Consider the following 20953-nt stretch of genomic DNA (forward strand, 5'->3'; position numbering starts at 1 on the left):
GTGTCATGAATAAAGGACAGAATTAAACAAAGCATGCAAGATAAGGAAAGAAAATGGGATCACAGAGAAATGCTACCTCCGCTTTTTAATGTAAGAGATATTTTAATTTTTAATTTGGTTCTAAACATAAGACTTAAATTTACGTTGTCTGTCATATTTATCTATTTTTTTATATTGTAGTTGTTATATATGTTAAATGTTTTTGACTTGTGGCACCTCAAATTGTAACTTGCTTGTTTTCAGGTCTTTTGTCTTAGCAGTCTCTAATCTCCGACAATGCATATTGAATTGATTAATGAGTAATTAAGTTTTTGCTTTGAAATTATCAATTTCTCCGCTATGACTTCTGTGATTTGATAATTAGTGGGGATTGTGTGGTTATTTCAGTTGGAATTTAGACAGAGCAAGATAAAATTTGATTTAAAAATCGTGTTATTTTTCAGTTATTGTACGTATTACTTCCATTCCATAATATAAAAGTTAAATAATTAATTTAAAGATATTACAAAAAATTAAATTAGTTAATTATAAAGTATGTATGTTGATTTTCTTAAAATCTAAAAAAAAAACTACACATAATCTTACAGAGGTGCTGACAACAAATATGATTGGACTGCTTCTTTTTTTTTTTTTTTTACTCAAAATGATATCATTTCAAACTTGATAATTAAAAAAAATATATAACCGATCAATCCATATAAAATGCCTGATTAGACTAGACCGGTTAATTCAGTTGGATTTTAATACCATGGAAACACAAAAGCCAATATCTTTTATTTTTATTTTAGTGCAATACTTATGTTAAAATTTTTATATTTATTATATCAAATTCTCTAATTATACATGACAATGTGTTATATTTTTGAAATGTTAACATTTAATAGAATTTAATCATAAAGTCACATGAAATTTAAAAAAGAACACATGTTTATGTGTAATTGAAGAACTTAACATAATTGATACAAAGAATTTGACCTACGTATTTTTGTTTATTTTAAAACTTACGAGTTACAACTGCTTTGTTAAATATGTGAAACTATTTCTCTTATTTTTGTTTCAAACAACTTTTTCCTACAATATAGAACAATAACCTTAACCTTGACATATCAATAAATGTAGTGCGGTTTTTTCACTCTGACCAGAACAAATGCAATTAATTAAGTTAAGAACTAAATGTTAACATGATGCGGTAATTTCATTCACAGTTTAAAGATTCACTTCAATGATAAAGAATTAATTAAATAAAAAATATACTATAATTTTTAAATTATAATTATAATTTACTCAAAATATTAAAGAATAAGTTAGTGAACATAAATTAAAAACAAGGGCAAATTACTGTGAGGTCGCAAAGAAAAAGATAATTACTAAAAAGTTCTATTTTTTTAAATTTGTACTCATTTTGATTTTATCCCTTAAATTTCAAACTATAGATTTTAGTCTCTCAAATTTACATTTATTTTGATTTTGATCTCTAAAATTTTAAATCACGGGTTTTGGTTTTTCAAGAGGCAAAATGAGACAGGTTTTTATTAAATTATAGAGACCAAAACATATGATTTATGACTTAAAAGACAAAATTAAAATAAAGACAAATTTGAAGGACAAAAAATTGTATTAATTTATTTTTAAAATCAAAACTACACTGTTAAATTACACTGTTAACTACAATGAAATGATTAAACTGAGACGAGACCAGGAGGTGAAAAAGAAAAGTTGTAAATCAGTCCGTCAAAGGTGAAATGGAAGCAAATTTCTCCTTTTCCTCTTCATATAATACTAGGATTTCTGACGGAAGCCATGACATTATAGGAAGGTGAACTTTGTAATTACAGTTAAATTCATGTTTGGAAAAACGATGCCTTTGGGAGGCATCATTAAATTATTTAGGAACTAGCGTGTCGTTTAAATATTAAGATGTTAAAAAAAATGAAATAATATATTATTATTGTCTTTTTTTTGTTTATGTGCTTTTTCAAAATAAATTTCTTAATTCTTTTCAATCTTTAGTCAAATTTTTAAATTTATATTTTGGGAACATATACCAGAAAGTTTTATAAAATGTGAACTATAGAAAAATTACATTATATATATATATATTGAAAATGAAAAGAAATCATGTAAATTCATGAAACTTAAAAGATTTATACAAATTAACTTTGATACGATGTGATTTACAAAATTATTAATTTATAACAAAATTATATAAGGACCTGCCAGAAGACTACTTTATGTCCCTATCTATTTTTACTTTATTAAAATAGTTCGTCCTGTAGTTTATTTCGTCTTCTAATAATAAGTAAAATAGTTGTTATTATTAGAGTAGTTGGTAGTTGTGTCATTATTAGGATGGTTGTGATTATTAAATGTCAGGCCATTATTTTATCTAGTAGATGTAAGAATCAGGTATTAGGGACCATAAAAAATAAGTCATATTATCCATAACTTATAAAAAGTACTCCCTTCGAGTCTTATTATAAGTTTTAAATAACTAATTCATGAATAACAAATGATTAATTAAAATTAGCTTAAAACAATAAATATGTTAAAAATATATTTTTATTTTCAAATATACTCTTATAATAAATTAACAAAAAGAATGAAAGAGAATGTGTGAAAAAAATATGACAAGAAAGAAATAATTAAAAACAACATTAAAAAAATACATTAAATATTAAGACAAATCCAAATTAAAATTTATAAAATAAACTATGCTCCTTTTCAAATTTAAAACTCATAAATAGAACCGGAGGAAATAATTTCTTATTGATTATATACATTAATGTCGGAAAAGGTACATTTTAAACTCTAAAATCAAAATTGGATCAGATTTAAAACGTCACATTACTAATTCGGGTCTTTAGGTCTAACCCAAAAGCTAGCTCCTAAATAAAAGATACTTAAAGAATATTTAAATCCTGTGAGTGTCAAGGCTTCACACAATATGGGACTAGTATTCTATTGTTATAGGTATTTTTCCTTTTTTGGCTTGTCAAATGAAGATCGTAATGCCTAAAGAGTGCATACATGATTAGTGCAATCTATTTTTTTTTAGCAAGTTGTTACAGTTAATAAGGACAAAAGGAACATATATTTCAGAAAACCTTTTTTTTTTTGTTTGGTTTTGGCCTCGCCTTTTTTTTTTGGCCAAATTGGCCTCGCCCTGTTGAAAGAGCTGAATGGGAGTTCTTTATTTCAATGAAAAACTCCAAATTAGGTTCCCAAGTCGCCCTAATACAAATTGACGAATCGATGTATTCATCGAAACGTCCGAAACCCTCACTTGCTCCTCAGCACATGCAGTGGGGACCCTCATTCATTTTTTTTTTTGGGGACCAAAATGAGAGTCCATTTTATTAATACTCAAAAAAAAAAAAATCAGATACACACACTAATAGCCACTTAAGGCCTGAAAAAGAAAAAGCACTCGGAGAAAGCCTAGAAGTACAACCTAACATACAAACTAAACCAAAACACAAAGAAGAACCTAAAGTACAAGCTAGAAGAGAGAAGAAAAAAACAAAAACACACAGAGGCAAACTAAAAGCAAGAAGGCACCTTAACCAATACTAGATCTATCCAAACTGCCAAGACAACCAGTTGCATCAGTACTCCTTCGGCCAACTTCCTCCCCAACAAACTCACCTGATCCTGTAGTGCAAGCAGTACCAAACCAAGACCCCTCATTTGATAATAAGAGTTTGGCAAGAGGGGGTGGAGGTTGGATAAACAAGTTTTCTGCCATAGCCAAGCCGTCATGTGTTGCTCTCCAAATAAAATGCTGAACTTTAGGAGGTACTTTAAGCTTCCAAATTTCACTCCAAAGTCCACCCAATATCACATAGGAAGACTCAGGTCTCATCCTCCTAGTAACACACTTGCCATTTTTGAACTCAACATATCCAATCTACACAGAATAGGTCCTATTCTTGCTACCTGACCAAATTAGTTTATCCCCTCTTTCCAACGAAGATAGAGGGATTTGTAGTATCTTCTGAACTATTTCAACATTAAACAGTTCATAAAGGATCTCATTCTTCCACTGTCCATCTTCCATGAGATCACTAACCAGCATTTCCGAGTCAAAAGAATTATTTTCCCCAGAACACTTCAGAGCACATTCCCCCACCCATCTATCTTCCCACACCCTCACCTTCCTACCATTTCCAATTCTCCAGGCTAGATCCTGTTTCAAGAAATCCCTGCCTTCTAAGATGCTAGACCAACCCCATGAAGCTCTCCCACCCTTGCTACCATCTAGAAAATCAGAATGAGGAAAGTAGAGGCCTTTTAGCATTTTAGCCCACAAAGCATAAGGATTTTGGACTATTCTCCACGCAGTCTTTGCTAACATGGCTAGATTAAAATCAGTAAAGTCGCTGAATCCTAAGCCACCTTTCTTCTTTTGTGATGTCATGATATCCCATGCTTTCCAGTGGATCCCATCTCCTTCCAAACCCTTCCCCCACTAGAATCTAGAGATAAGCCTATCAAACTCTTTGCAAGTTTTCATAGGCATTTTGAAGCAATCAAGCAAGTCATGGGGTAAACAGGAACAGCATTAGCTACAGCCTTAATCAAGATTTCCTTTCCAGCTTGAGTAAGATAGTTTGTTTCCATAATTGAATCTTCTTTAGCATCTTATCACAAATGAAAGCAAGTGACTTAGCCTTTGACTTGCTCCAAATAATAGGGAGGCCAAGGTATTTCCCTGGATCTCTAGTTTCTTTAATTTCAAGCCATCGACACACACGGTTTCTTCTATTTTCATCAGTGTTTGTAGAGAAGTAAATTCCAGATTTTTCTAGGTTAACCAATTGTCCAAAGGCATTGCCATACACTACAAAAATCTTCTTTAACCTTCTACAATTTTTCCTTGAAGCCTTCATAAAGAATAGAGAATCATCTGCAAAAAGACAATGCGATAGAATGACTCAATTTAATGCCTTCAAGTTCACCTCTTTCCACATTCTTCTTAATCATGTTGGATAACACATCCACAATCAAGATGGAAAGATAAGGTGACAGAGGGTCACCTTGTCATATTCCCTTTTTTGGAATCACCTCTGCAATTCTTTTCCCATAAAGCATTATTGAGTACCTCACTAATCTAACACAACTCATGATACATGCAACCCATCTTGAGTCAAAACCCAACTTCAACATAACATGCTCAAGAAAATCCCATTCAATTCTGTCATAGGCTTTGCTCATGTCCATTTTCAAGGCAAATTCAAATTTGTTGACTCCCCTCCTTCATTTCAAATAGTGGAAAGCCTCATGTGCCAAAATAATGTTGTCATGGATCATTCTTCCTTCAACAAAAGCACACTAATTCTCAGAAATTACCTTCGGCATCAAAGACTTCATTCTATTAGTCAAGACCTTCGAAAACACTTTATAACAATAATTACAAAGTCTTATAGGTCTATACTGAGTGACTACTTTGGGTTTATCAATTTTTGGAATCATTACCAAATCAGTAATGTTGACAGGATCAATCAAGACACCATTTTCTACACAATTTTTCACCAATTCAAACACCTTATCTCCTACAGTTTCCCAAGATCAATGGAAAAAATTGCCCAATAAAACCATCAGGACCAGGGGCTTTCCTTCCTTCCATCTGGAAACAAGCTGTCTTGACTTCTTCTTTAGTTACAGCTCTCATTAGGTGCATATTATCAGTCTATGAGATTTTATAGTCAACATAGCTGATTGCCTTAAAGAAATTCTGCTCCCCAGAATTTGTAAACAAGCTTTTATAGTAATTGGTAAATTCTTCTCCTATAGCAGAATCCTCTTCCAACCATCTCCTACTTTTATTTTTCAATCTCAAGATTTTGTTTCTTGCCCTGTGCTGGACAGTCGTGATATGAAAGAATTTTGTATTCCCATCACCTTCCTTTAACCATTTAATTCTGGATCTCTGATGTCAATATTTTTCTTCCAATCTCCATACCTCTTCCAGTTCACAAGAGATTGCCTCTTTGTGTAGCAAAATTTCCTTAGTAAGAATTTGCTTGTTGCATTCTTCAAGTTTACTCATGAGAGTTTCAATCCTTTTCCTCTTATTAGGAAAAACTTTTCTACCCCACTTCTTCAATGCCTTGCTACAATTCACCAATTTTGAAGCCAATTCATCTGCAACACTACAATTCTAGTATTTATCAGAATTCCAAGTTCTATAAACCACCCCATCATATTCCTCATGCTCACACCAGTAAGGTTCGAATCTGAATAGTCTGGGGCTTTTTTCCTGTCAATAGTTTAGGTCTACCACTAATAATTGATGGTCAGATCCCACAGGTTCACAATGATAGACCATCGCTCTTGGAAATTTTTCTCTCATGTCACCATCTCCAAAAACTCTGTGTATCCTTTCTTTGATATGATTCACTCCTAGTCTGCCATTAGCCCAAGTGAATCTTGAACCTTTAAACTCCAAATCCATATATTCACAGTCACTAATCATTTTATGGAATCCCAAAAATCTTCCTAGCAGCTCTTGGATTTCCCCCCAATTTCTCACTCTAGTTCAAAATTTCATTGAAGTCCCCAACACATAGCCAGGAACCATTTATAGAAGGAGCCAAACTCGCCAATCTATCCCAAACTCGACACCTCTAAGCTTCTTTTGGAGGTCCATAAACCAAAGTAAGGAAACCAGGTACATCTTCACTTGTGTAAGAAATCTTAGCGTGAATAATATTTGAACTGCGAGATATTAAATCAAATTTCAATTCAACCTTCCACCAGACTGCCAACCCACCACTTCTACCTCTGGGATCCATATAGAGTTCATTATGAAAGCCCAACTTCTTCTTAATTCTTCTCATGTAACTTTGATGCTTTTTTGTTTCCATAAGAAACACTAAAGAAGGTCTATATTTAATGCAAACCTCCTTCAGATTCCTTACTGCCACGGAAGCACGAAAACCCTAGCAGTTCCAAGGAGACCCTTGTTCATGTAAGTGTCCAAGAATCAATATTATTTCCATTATTTTTCTCAAAAGTAAAAATACCTGCTGCGCCATTACTTATATTTTCATCATGTCTTCACATTTTCCTCGTATCTGTGATCTTAGTATTACTTCCGATTTTTAATATAAGAACTAGTTTGGCTTTTAATTTAATCATAAATATAAGACTTCAATCTATTTTGTTTCTCATATTTATCTTTTTTAACAAAATAATTATTGTAGTAGTTATATATGTTAAATATTCAATTAAACGGTAGTTTTAGCTAATAATATCTTTCGTCCTTAACGTAAGAGTTAGTTGACTAATTTGAATAAATTAAGAAAACTAGTTAAGTTAGTTATTTAGTTGACTAATTTGAGTAAATTAAAAGAAACTAGTTAAGTTATTTGTAATAATTAAGTAGCTGTTCTCTTTCCTAACATATCCTTACTAATTAAGTATATTGGCTACAACTACCATTATTTCAAAGACTACCTTAAAAAATAAATAAATATAAGAGACAAAGTATATTGGGGTTTTATAACTAGTACCAAAATAAAATTCAAACAAGCTCTTATATTAGCAAAGGTACTTTAGAAAAGACAACACCTAGTCATTGCAAATAACTAACTTAACAAATTTTCATAGTCTACTCAAATTAGTCAATCAGCTCTTATATTAAGAACCAGAGATAGATTTACTATACAAATATCCAAAACACAATAATTCCATGAGAAAATAATACCCCCTCCCACCTTTAATATAAGAGTTGGTAAAGAATTAAATTTATTTGCATGTTTATCCTCCCCGTGTGTGTTCTAATTCAATTTGTTACCTTGTTGATCAAATTTTTATATTGAAGGACCAAGGTACACAGCAAGCTTATAATGATCACTACAAAAAAACAGACTTTAGGCGACGACTTTCGGCGGCGACAAAAAAAGTCGCCGCTGAAGGTCCACTTTCAGCGGCGACACCAAAAAGTCGCCGCTGAAAGTGGATCTTCAGCGGCGACTTTTTTTGTCGCCGCCGAAAGTGGACTTTCAGCGGCGACATTTTTAGTCGCCACTGAAAGTTCGCCATTGAAACCAAGACTTTCAGCGGCGACTCTTTTAGTCGCCGCCGAAAGTGGACCTTCAGCGGCGACTTTTTAGTCGCCGCTGAAAGTTCGCCATTGAAACCAAGACTTTCAGCGGCGACTTTTTTTGTCGCCGCCGAAAGGGGACCTTCAGCGGCGACTTTTTTTGTCGCCGCCGAAAGTGGATTTTCAGCGGCGACTTTTTTAGTCGCCGCTGAAAGTTCGCCATTGAAACCAAGACTTTCCGCGGCGACTTTTTTTGTTGCCGCCGAAAGTGGACTTTCAGCGGCGACTTTTTTAGTCGCCGCTGAAAGTGGACCTTCAGCGGCGACTTTTTTTGTCGCCGCTGAAAGTATAATATAATAATATATATTTTATTTTACAATATTAATAAACAAATTCAATCTGGCTCAGCGGCAAGAAGGTTGGACACGAAAGGAGGCGGTCACGAGTTCGAACCTGGAAGAAGACACATTTAAGGTGAAAATATTTAGATGATGACGTGGCGAGGAGGAGTGATGTGGCAATGACGTGGAGGTGGCTAGTGATGATGTGGCGGTCGGCGGTGATGATGTGGCCGCCGATGGCGATGACGTGGAGGTCGACGGTGATGACGTGGCGGCCGGAGATGATGACGTGGCACCGACGGCGATGACGTGGCATTGGTAAAGCCAATTCTTCTTAGGCATTACTTTCAGCGGCGACAAAAAAGTCGCCGCAGAAAACACTTTCGGCGGCGACATTTGTCGCCGCCAAAAAGTCTTTCAGCGGCGACAAGAGTGTCGCCGCCGAAAGTGTTTTCTGCGGCGACTTTTTTGTCGCCGCTGAAAGACTTTTTGGCGGCGACAAATGTCGCCGCTGAAAGTGTTTTCGGCGGCGACATTAGTCGCCGCCGAAACTTCTAAAAGTCGCCGCTGAAAGTATCTTTTAGCGGCGACCTTTTTAGTCGCCGTTAAAAGTTTTCAGCCACAGCTGCTACGGCAACGACTTTTCAGCGGCGACTTGTCGCCGCAAAAAACTTTCGACGGCGACTTTTGTACTTTCAGCGGCGACTTTTGTCGCCGCTGAAAGTCAATTTTTTTGTAGTGGATGCTAGATGTGCCATACCCGTTGTTTTAGGTAATAAATTAAAACTGCTATTATAAGCGACATATAATAGATTTTTTAAAACAAAAACGGAATCCAGAAGAGACTCAAGTAGCTAGCTAGCCGTAAAAACTTGTCTGCAATGAGCTACATTTTTCAAAAATCATAGTTAACAAGTGTTAGATGTAGTCTAGTAGGATCACAACAACTAATTAATGTCACGTTTAATTAAACTATGTAAAGAATTGTGACTGGTTATCAATGCAAGAACTTTTTCAGTGACAAGTTACAAAATCATCAAGCACAAAACTATAGTAATGGGGACCAATAAATGAATTAATTAGAAGTTGGAGGGGCCTTCACGTGTCAACTGGAAATGCATGCCAAAACACGATGGATTCTCGTAAGCATGACGTACGTGCGATTGGTCTCTCTTGTGGAGATACCTACTTCTGTATGCGCTGTAATTAACACACACAAGAAGCTGCATTTGCATGGATCCACTTACACACACACACACACGCACGCAACGAACATAGCCCTTAGGGGTGTATGTATGTACAAGGAAGGCGAATATGGAAGGGGGAAGCACTTTGGGCAGAAAATCATAGAAGACAACGATATGTTGGGGAGCGAAAGGGCAGCCGCATCTCCAAAAGGGTTTTGAATCCTTAATTGTCGGATATATATGCCCTTTGGCTTTTGGGACCTAACAAAAGGTCACATTACGTGAGCCTCCCTCCATATATATCCAATTCATCTTCATTTATTGCGCCAAAACCTTTTGCCGGATCCGATCGAAACTCTTTTTGTGTTTTCATTACGTGCGCGCGCGCACACGCTCAGTAATCTGTGAGTATATATGTTTGTGTGGAGGCCGGCCGATGGAGAGAAGTTTGGAGATGATGGATGATGAAATGAACACAAGGGAGAGGGTGCCCATACAGAAGGCAACCTCAGCAAACTTTCCCCGTTGTTTGCGTAGGCATGCATACATAAGCAACCTTCAAATAAAATTCAAGTGTTGAAGGTAGCTACGTACCTATTTCCTTCACACTTGGTCCTCTCTAACATATGATTCGTGTTCCCTTTTACGTCTATATTATTATCAATGCCATGTCACCACCAAACTCAATCTCTGCTTACCCGAAAAACCGAGTTCAAACTGTGTCTTTTTAATATATGTATCATTCAAGATTCGTCTAACAGATAAATCATCTTCTCCTATTTAATTATTACTACCTCCTTTCCTTAATATAAGAATTAATTAACTAATGTGATCATATTAAAAAAATTAGTTGAGTTAGTTATTTGTGATAAAAAGATGTGTCTTCTCTAAAATACTCTTGTTAATCATATGCATTAGTTAGAACTATCATTTTATAAAATATTTAACATGTGCAACTGCTATGAGTGCTTTCTTAGAGGAAAAATGGATAAATATGAAAAACAAAATGGATTGAAATTTTATATTTATGATTAAATTAAATGTCAAACTAGCTCTTATATTTAAAATCGAAAGTAATATTTTATTTGTTTTGTAGACTCTTTCTGACCATGCGTGCAGTGTTTCTCTTTGCTTGGTGAACTTTATATGCTTTTTGTCAGTGCAACATCGATATAAAACTGATTTTATTTAAATTTACATGCCAAGACAAGGTATATTTTCTTAGAATTCTTTAAGAAAATAAGCATATACAAAGCACGCAATTTATAGTTAGTGATCTATAGTCTAACAATAGTTATTATTTCTTTCTCTAATTTTTTGTCTTATTGATATTTGATTACTTGTGTCAGCTTTGAGGACAGTGAGGTAGGATTCAATTTGCACTTGCACATGCATGTTGCCCATTGCTTTCTTCGTAAATATAAGGTTCTTTAAGGGTTTTAGTTTTGTTCAAAATTCAAGGTCTCATTTCTTCTTATTTCCGATATTAAATTTTTTTCCTCATAGTACCCTTGTTTATTGAAATAGTTGTATTTTTACGCATTAAATTTTAATCATTTAATGGTAAGATTATTTTTTAAAATCAAAATAAAATCAAATTCTCTACATATTAATTTCAAATAATCAACTTATATAGTCGTTTGGTATTTACGATTTAATTGAGAGAACATTATATTTAGAATTGAAAGAGTATTATGAAGTCCAAGTGATTAAGAGAGGGAATCTCAAACATTAAAATTCCCTTATTCAAAAATTGTTTTCACCATAAATAACTAAATAACTACCACAAGAATATTCTTCTACCCATTTTTTATTTTATTACTCCCTCCGATCATAAGTATAAGACCTATTTTGTAGTATAATTTATATTAAAAATATGTTTTATATTTAAGACCAGAGGTATTAAATAAGATGTAGCTAACAATAACAGAATAAAAATATGTTAACGATTATAATAAGCCTGGGCCTTCGTAATAGGCTTCTATACGAAAGTCGCAATAAGTATCATTTGTGGGCTGCTTTTTCTATGTTTCTTCCGTTTGTGGGCCTACTTTGTCTCCTTTTATGTTGGATTTGTCATGGGCCAGACTTAATTGATATCTATCCTTTGAAAACACAAGATGCTCCACCGAAAGCTAAAATGAAAAAGAAGAATGTCTGTGCCGTTAAGTTTAGACATGCAGATGTGCTTACCTCACTTTATTTTTCAAAGAAAATAATTTTAGGAAGAATTTCAATTAGCCCCCACGGTAGAAAGTTATTTTCCAACAACCTCCACAAAATTATGAAATTTCAATGCACCTTTTAGACTGAAATTAAATTAAATTTTATGGGTGAAAACCCTTGCAAAGATAGAAAATAGAAAAGCAAATTCACAAGTGGAATGAAAGAATTCACAAGAGGAATAAGGCTAGTTATAACTGAAGTAAGGCTATTTACAAGTGAAGCAAGCGTTCAAAATAAGTTAGAGAGTTAGAATTTGCTAGTGGAATACAGAAATTTGCAATCAAGATAAGATAAGTTACAAAAGGAATAAAATATTTTACAACGAGAGTAAGGCCATTTATCGGTGGAGCTAGCATTTCTAACAAGTCTGGGAGTTATGATTCAAAAGTGGAATATGAGAATTTACACTCAAGATAAAGTAATTCACAAGAGAAATAAGGCTAGTTACAATTGGAGCAAGGTCATTTACTAATTGAACCATAAAATTAGGATTCACAAGTGAAATAAGAAAATTTACAACTGAGATTAAGTGATTCATAAGAGAAATAAGACTGTTTACAATTGGAGGAAGAGCAATAATGTCTTTCCACCCATAAAATTTAATTTCATTTTCATCCTTGGAATGTAATGAAATTTCAGAATTTTGTGGAATGTTGGAAAATAAATTTCTTCTACGGAGGCTGACTAAAATTCTCCCATAATTTTAACTTTTTTAATCGTCACCATACATCTTAGCACCTTTTCTGTGGTCCCTTGGGAGACATTCGATCCAATAGTACCTAAAAGTAAACAACCTTGACTCAGATGACGTAAGGACAGAGAAAACATCCCTAGATACCACTACATTTTAGACCTGTAAAGGACTTGGTTAAATATAACACATCATCATATAGTCTGCCATAACCAAGCGGTTGAACCCGGAAAGTTCATGCCCAAGGGAAAAAAAAAGAGGAAAGAAACCGAAAAAGTTTCCCTTCTTGCTGCCTGCTACCACAATGGTAGCTGCATCAATTAAATGCTGCAACATATCAGATGAATGCAGCTATGACAAGACCTGGCTAATACGCTCCAACTCTGCTACTTCCTGCAAGAAAAAACTACACCTGTATTGCAGAAGCATTTGACAAATATACCATTATGAATCACCAGGACTTGAGGATTGGCTTCATTGACATGTTGACGTTTGCAAAAAAAAAAAAGAAAAAAAAAAGGTTTCCAGACAATGAGCCAATATGTGATATCAACAGGTCTTGTAATAAGAACCAATTTTTCCCTGCAAACGTACTACTTGCTTCACTCGATAGCTCTTCTATATTAAACTTGTCATCCCATAATTTTAACTGAATCCTTAAAAATTATGTTTATCTTAAGTCTTTTTGAAAAATAAAATTGATCAAGTTAATCTCCAAAAATTTCGTTTTATATCAAATGGATTGTGTGGAGAAGTACCTGTAGCTCCACAATGCATGCATTGCGAGCGATCTCATCATTGTGTTGGAAGTATTGGACGAGAATATACTCTATCTTATTCAAATAACTAAACTATGTAATTCAAGAAGTTGATTGAAATAAGGTAAAAATAATATATATGTATAAAAAATAATTTTCTAAAATACTTTTATTTATAGAAAGGCTAAGTGGGAGAGAGAATAAATGAAAAAAGAAATGAAAATAAATGAGTAAAAAAAAAAAAAGAGATACATATAATTAACTTGGAGTAAAAAATAGAAAAAAAAAAGTGCATCAAATGATTGACAATCCCAATTAACACTTATAAAATAGTAATTCTTTTTAAAGATTTGATGCTTATATTGTAAATGAAAATGAGTATTATTAGTCATTAGGGATTACGTGGGATTTCATTTGTACTTAGCAAAGGAATCTATTCAAACAGAATGTTTGTTTATTGATAGTTTAAGCTTTCAAGAAATTAAAATAAATTAACAATTGTCGTTAAGTGTCACATGTAAAGTTTTCTCTAATGTGATGTGTATTGTTGTTGAATAAAATAAGGTTGACGCTCCATAATACGCAAGCAATGGCGATGGATGTCGGAGTAAGGCAACAAGAAAGCCTAATACTACTACAAGAAACAGCGCCAGCGACACACCCAGAAGTCTAAAGAAGCATTGGGGAGAACCAAAATGGTTGTCCTCCTCACAACGTGTCCAACGTCGTCGTCATCATCAATATTCATTCAAGACGAAACCTCGTAATAATTTGTCAAATGACCATTGATTCGAAACAAGGTTACAGGTATACGAGGAATTAAAGCAGGGTAAGCAGCGTATGTGTGTAAGCCTTGTAAGAAGACAACAGCATATAAAAGTGGAGACCATCGACGATGGTTCATGAGCCACCTGGCGAAAACCAGTGAGAGATTGAAGGAGGCATCAGGCATGGTGGATGATAAGGTGAGGTGGGGCTAAAACAGCTACATTTAAGTCTTACCCATTACTGGTAGATCTTATCAAAGGGCACAGTACGTCAATATGTGTGCTTTGTTCAGCAGATTCATGACTTTGGTGACAAGAATTAATGCTTCAATTGCACCCCTTTTCCGGTCTTAACTGCTATTGCACTTCCCAAAGCAAGTGGCCTCTATTAATTAGTAATTACGACCCACTTATTTAAAACAATGAAAGCCAGATCGAGACGTTGCATTTGGACCCCACTATTCGAAACATTAGCCTTTGCGGGGCATTTTCAGTCATATACCCCCCTTCTATCTCAAAATATGTCTAAAAAGTTAGTTAAAATTAATTAAAGATATGTTGGGAAAAAAATAATTAAGTATAGTAAATATATATAAAATAGAACTTATTTTCTTGTAAAACACTTTTACTTATAGAGAGGGTAAGTAGAAAAGAGAATGAGGGTAAAAAGATAGATATAAGAAAAAACGGGTAAAAAGAAAAAGATGAGAAAGACCTATAACTAATTAGGAATAAAAATGAAAAAAAAATGTATTAAATAGTTAAACAAATTCAAATTGTGGCTTATAAAAGTACCAAGTAGCTTTGAAAATTTGATACTCATATTTTGTTCGAGGCAGTGGCGACACAAACACATCTTAATTGGCCCTTTGTACAAAGACCTCACCTTCCAAATTAAAACTCTGGCATCCAATTATGATATTTTCTTGAACACCCTTGTTAATTATAATGCCTTTAAATGCATCTAATATTAACAAAAATCATGATTTCAGAAATTTTTTACGATTTATAAAATAAATATATAAAAAAATTTCTCTCGTTTACTAAAAGTTATCAAACCCTGAACCATCTTCTACGAAGCACGTTATAATGTGAGTTTTAAGAGAAAAGCGAGGAAAGAAAAATAGAGAATATGCTGACGGAAGCCATGACATAAAGGCGCATATTATCCAAAGAGGTGCGGACCATGGAACTTCGTAGAACGCGTCAAGATATATTTGGGGAAGGATTTTTTTTTTAATTTTTTTTGGGTAATAAAAGAGGAAGTATCCTCTCTTTGTAGTTAGGTGTTCCCCAAGGCGCATCTCTTTATTATTATTAAATGACAATTACGAGAGATAAAATATTTTTTTATTCTTTTATAAGATATTGAGAAAAATTTTTATATAGATATATAATTTTACTTTTTATTTATTATTGTGTTTACTTTGCTTATGTAAAATATATTATATATTGAATAAGAATAAAATTGAAAAGTTATTGAATTTTAAATGAAATTTAATAAAATTTAAAGTTTTTTTTTATTTGTATGAAATATATTAGAAGTGTGAACCAGAGGAGTATAACACTTTCATAGTTTCATTGATAAATAAATTTGCCTCGCAACTGAAAAATTGTATTAATTCATAAACAATTATAATTTTTAATTATTACTCCTTGTTTTATTTATAAATTTTAAATTTAGATAAGAATGTCATCTATTTTATAAGCTTTAATTGAATTTTTTTCTTTAACATTTTTTAAAATTTTGCCCTTAATGATTTATTTCCTCTTATTTGCTCTAATCTATCATATCGCATCCTTCTGGATGTTTTCTTATTTGCTATTAGAGTATATTTAAAAGTAAACGTATAATATTTCTAACATATTTATTAGTTTTTTCCTAATTTTTTGTTATTTATGAATTAATTATTTAAAACTAAATAGGACAAAACATTATTATTATTATTATTATTATTATTATTATTATTATTATTATTAATATATAATTTTTTAATGCTTTATTGACCTAGAATTCCGTCACCGCCTCGCGCATTCGTTGGGATCCCCATTGTCGCTTCCAGACCGTTCCGAGCCTATAAATTGAGGTATCCAAGTCCTTCTTCCTCACCTCTGCATTTCTCTCAATCGCTATTTCTTCTTTAGCATTTGGTTATTGTTTTATCCTGCAGCAATGGCACATGAGGTGACTCTGTTGGATTTCTGGCCAAGTCCCTTTGGGATGAGGGTCAGAATTGCACTTGCTGAGAAAGGCATCCAGTATGAGTATAAAGATGAGGACCTGAGGAACAAGAGCCCTCTACTTCTTCAAATGAACCCGATTCACAAGAAGATCCCTGTTCTCATTCACAATGGCAAACCCGTTGTGAGTCTCTTATTGCTGTGCAGTACATTGATGAGGTCTGGAACACCAAGTCCCCTCTTCTCCCATCCGATCCTTATCACAGAGCCCAAGCTCGATTCTGGGCCGACTTCGTTGACAAGAAGGTTCTTTTCTGCGCTTCAATTCTTTTCAGATTCTTCAATTTAACTTTTTAGATTGCTGTTATTTCTTCGCATTGTTTGATCAATTGATGGAACGTCTCCACTGGATTACTTCTTGTTTGCTCATTAGCTTTGATCCGGACGATTTTGATGGAATATTAGAAATGAAATTGGGGATTTTTGCATGGCTGAGTGGATAGTGAATAAAATGTGGATAATATATAATAGTGGAGCTCCTTTTATTGTTTTTATCTTCTTTTCCCCAAAAGATTCTGCAAATCGTGTCGATTTCTCCTTTGTCTGAATGCAAATGGGAAGTCATACTTGCTGAGTCTCACCAACTTATGGGGCTGATTTCTCATTTTGAAAGTCCTGTTTTTATACTCCTCTGCATTATTTTACAGGGCAAGAAGGAAAACATATTCGGATAATTATTATTTTATTTCAATATCAAAATGTTTCTGGTTCAGTATAATTTCATGTTTCTATCAAGTTTTGAGTTGTTCTTAGACGTCATCTTTGCTATACATATATTGATGCTTTTTGTTTTCAATTTTGGCGAGAAAGCATACTAACCTGTGAGCGACTGATTCTTTCCCCGTCATAGTATTGTTTCTTTAAGAGAAAATAGGGCATTGTTGCTGTTTGATTTTCCTTCGTCTATCATTTCATGACTAAGTTCTCAACTTGAAACAGATATATGACGTGGGAAGGAGAGTATGGACTACCAAAGGAGAAGAACAAGAAGCTGCAAAGAAGGAGTTCGTGGAGTACCTGAAGTTGTTGGAGGAACAGTTGGGAGACAAGCCCTACTTTGGAGGGGACAATCTTGGATACGTGGATGTAGCACTTGTTCCATTCTTCAGTTGGTTTGAAGCCTATGAGACATTTGGTAACTTCAAGATAGAGGCTGAGTGCCCCAAATTCATTGCTTGGGCCAAAAGATGCATGCAGAAAGAGAGTGTGTCCAAGTCTCTTCCTGATCAGCGCAAGGTCTATGAGTTTGTGCTTCAGATGAGAAAGAGGTTTGGAATTGAGTAGATTCATAGGAGACAAATGATCGGCTTCACGTTCTGAATAGTAGTTTTATAATAATATTGCACTTTGGTGGGTCATGCCGCCTGTTCTGTTAGTGGGGTGTTTGTAGCCGTTGAATTGGTACTTGGTCTCCGTTACCCCCCTTATGTGTTGTCAGTCATTTTTATATTGCAATACCTTTCCCTGCATGTGTAAGAAGACTTAGCTCGACTGCTCGACTATAAAATTCGAAGTGCAATTTTTGTGACAAATTTTGTCTGAGAAGTGCGGCTCTTTTTGAGCCACTTGGTTACACATTATGAGGGCTTTGACCTGTGCCGTGCGCCTGTGCCTGAACCTGTATTCCCTTCTGGCCAAAAAAGAAGAAGAAAAAAAAAAACCCGTATTCCTTATCGACGCAAGTTTCAGGGTACCCTTTCTCAACGAATCGTGACAAGGGGTAATAGTGGCTGCTTCTAGGCAAACCTCTCGGCTGTCTCTGCACCCCTACCTCCTTTATCACTGAGCGGTCATTTAGGGGCCTTAGCTGGTGATCCGGACTGTTTCCCTCTCGACGATGAAGCTTATCCCCCATCGTCTCACTGGCCGACCTATCTAGTCATGTTTTCAGGTTCTCTTACCAATATTACTACTCTGAATTCATTTTTAATTTGGTTTTAAATATAAAATTTTAATTAATTCTGTTTTTTATATTTATTTATTTTTTTAAGATAGTTTTTTAATTCTAATTAATACATATTATTCGTAAAAGTATTTTAAAAAAGACAATACGTATTTAGTATTAATAACTAATTTCATTCTCTTAATCTATTTAAATTACTTAACTAAAGAATCAGAACTAGTATTAACTATGGTCAACAAGACACATGGCAAAGCATGATGGTGTCGTGAACAAAGGACAAAACTAAACAAAGAATGCAAGATAAAGAAAGAAAATGGGATCACAGGGAAATGCTTTTTAATGTAAGAGCTATTTTGATTTTTAGTTTGATTCTAAATACTACTTCATGTCTTATTATAAAATCTTTTTAACTAAATTACACGGTTTAAGAAAACAATTAAAATTAGTTAAAAGCAATTAATATGTAGTAAATACAGTTTTTTTTCAAATATACCCCTATATATAAATAGATAAATGTGAGAGAGTAATGATGAGATAAATGAAAAAAGAGAATGTATTAAATATATTAAATTAGGAGTAAAATAGGTAATACTGCATTAAATGTTTAGACAAACCCAAAGGGGATCTTATAAAAAGGGATAAATCCATTCAAAAAATTAGATTTTATAATAACAGACGGAGGGAGTATAAGACTTAAATTTATTTTGCCTGTCATATTTATCTTTTTTTTTTTCAAAATTGTAGTAGTTGTGTATGTTAAATGTTTTATCAAATAGTAGTTCTAACTAAGATAATATCTATTTATTATAAATAACCAACTTAACTTCTAAGAGAGACAATACATATTTATCACAAATAATTAATTTAACTAATTTTCTTAATCTTTTCAAATTAGTCAACTAGGTCTTATATTAAGGACATGAAGTAGTATATAGGAGTATTTTTCATCTTGTGGCACCTCAAATTGCAACTTGCTTGTTTTCGTGTCTTTTGCCTTAGCAATCCCTAATCTTCGATAATGCATATTGAATTGATTAATGAGTAATTAAGTTTTTTCTTTGAAATAATCGATTTCTCCGCTATGACTTCTGTGATTTGATAATTTAGTGGGGATTGTGTGGTTATTTCAGTTGGAATTTAGAAAGGGCAAGATAAAATGTGATTTAAAAATCGTGTTATTTTTCAGTTATTGTATGTACCACTTCCATTCCATAATATAAAAGTTAAATAATTAATTTAAAAAGATTAAAAAAATTAGTTGAATTAGTTAATTATAACATATGTATGCTGATTTTTTTAAAATCTGAAAAAAAACCACACATAATCTTACAGAGGTGCTAACAAACAAATATGATTGCACTGCTATTTTTTTTTAACTCAAAATGATATCATTTCAAACTTGATAATAAAAAAAAAAAACTGATAAATCCATATAAAATGCTTGATTAGACTAGATCGGTTAATTCAGTTGGATTTTAATACCATGGAAACACAAAAGCCAGTATCTTTTATTTTTACTTTAGTGCAATACTTATATTAAATTTTTTGGATTCATTATATCAAATTCTTTAATTATACATGACTATATGTTATATTTTTGAAATGTTAACATTTAATAGAATTTAATTATAAAGTCACATAAAATTTAAAAAAAGACGCATGTCTGTCTATATGTAATTGAAAAACTTAACATAATTGATACAAAGAATTTGACCGACACATTTTTCTTTATTTTAAAACTTACGAGTTACAAGTGCCATGTTAAATATGTGAAACTATTTCTCTTTTTTTTTTTCCAAACAAATTTTTCCTACAACTTTTTTACTCTGACCAGAACAAATGCAATTAATTAAGTTAAGAACTAAATCTTAACGTGATGCGATAATTTCATTCACAGTTTAAAGATTCGCTTCAATGATAAAGAATTAATTAAGTAAATAAATCTACTATAATTTTTAAATTATAATTATAATTTACTCAAAATATTAAAGAATAACTTAGTGAACATAAAATTAAAGAACCAGGGCAAATTACTGTGAGGTCACAGAGAAGAAAGATAATTACTAAAAAGTTCTAATGAATGAGCAACAAAAACTGGCTACCATTTTATATACTGAAACTTGTCATTACATATTGTTCAATTGTTAAATTATGCTACCTCTTTTTTTGAATTAATACTATTATTAGTTTTTTAAATTTGTACTTATTTTGGTTTTATTCCTGAAATTTCAAGCTATAGATTTTAGTCTCTCAAATTTGTACTTATTTTGGTTTTGATCCCTCAAATTTTAAATAACGGGTTTTGGTCTTTCAAGAGACAAAATGATACGGGTTTTTATTAAATTATAGAGATCAAAACATATGATTTAAAACTTAAAGGACAAAATTAAAATGAAAACAAATTTGAAAAACAAAAAATTATATTAATTTTTTTTTTAAATCAAAACTACACTGTAGCATGTTGATGCAATGAAATGATTAAACCGAGATGAGACCAGGAGGTGAAAAAGAAAGTTGTAAATCAGCCCGTCAAAGGTGAAATGGAAGCAAATTTCTCCTTTTCCTCTTCATAATACTAGGATTTCCGACGGAAGCCATGACATTATGGGAAGGTGAAATTTGTAATTACAGTTGAATTCATGTTTGAAAAAACGATGCCTTCGGGAGGGCATCATTAAATTATTTAGGAACTAGCGCGTCGTTTAAATATTAAGACGTTAAAAAAACGAAATAATATATTATTATTGTCTTTTTTTTCAATCTTTAGTCAAATTTTTAAATTTTTATTTTGG

The 20953-nt window shown here is 32.9% G+C and overlaps 1 pseudogene; it reads left to right on the forward strand.

The window, feature by feature from the left end:
* Positions 1–16119: 16119 nt before the first annotated feature.
* On the forward strand, positions 16120–17790 carry LOC114759525 (probable glutathione S-transferase; annotated as a pseudogene).
* Positions 17791–20953: the final 3163 nt, after the last annotated feature.

Source organism: Neltuma alba, unplaced genomic scaffold, assembly GCF_004799145.2.
Source record: "Neltuma alba isolate B1F8T4 unplaced genomic scaffold, ASM479914v2 tig00001603_pilon, whole genome shotgun sequence".
NCBI classification, from domain to species: domain Eukaryota; kingdom Viridiplantae; phylum Streptophyta; class Magnoliopsida; order Fabales; family Fabaceae; genus Neltuma; species Neltuma alba.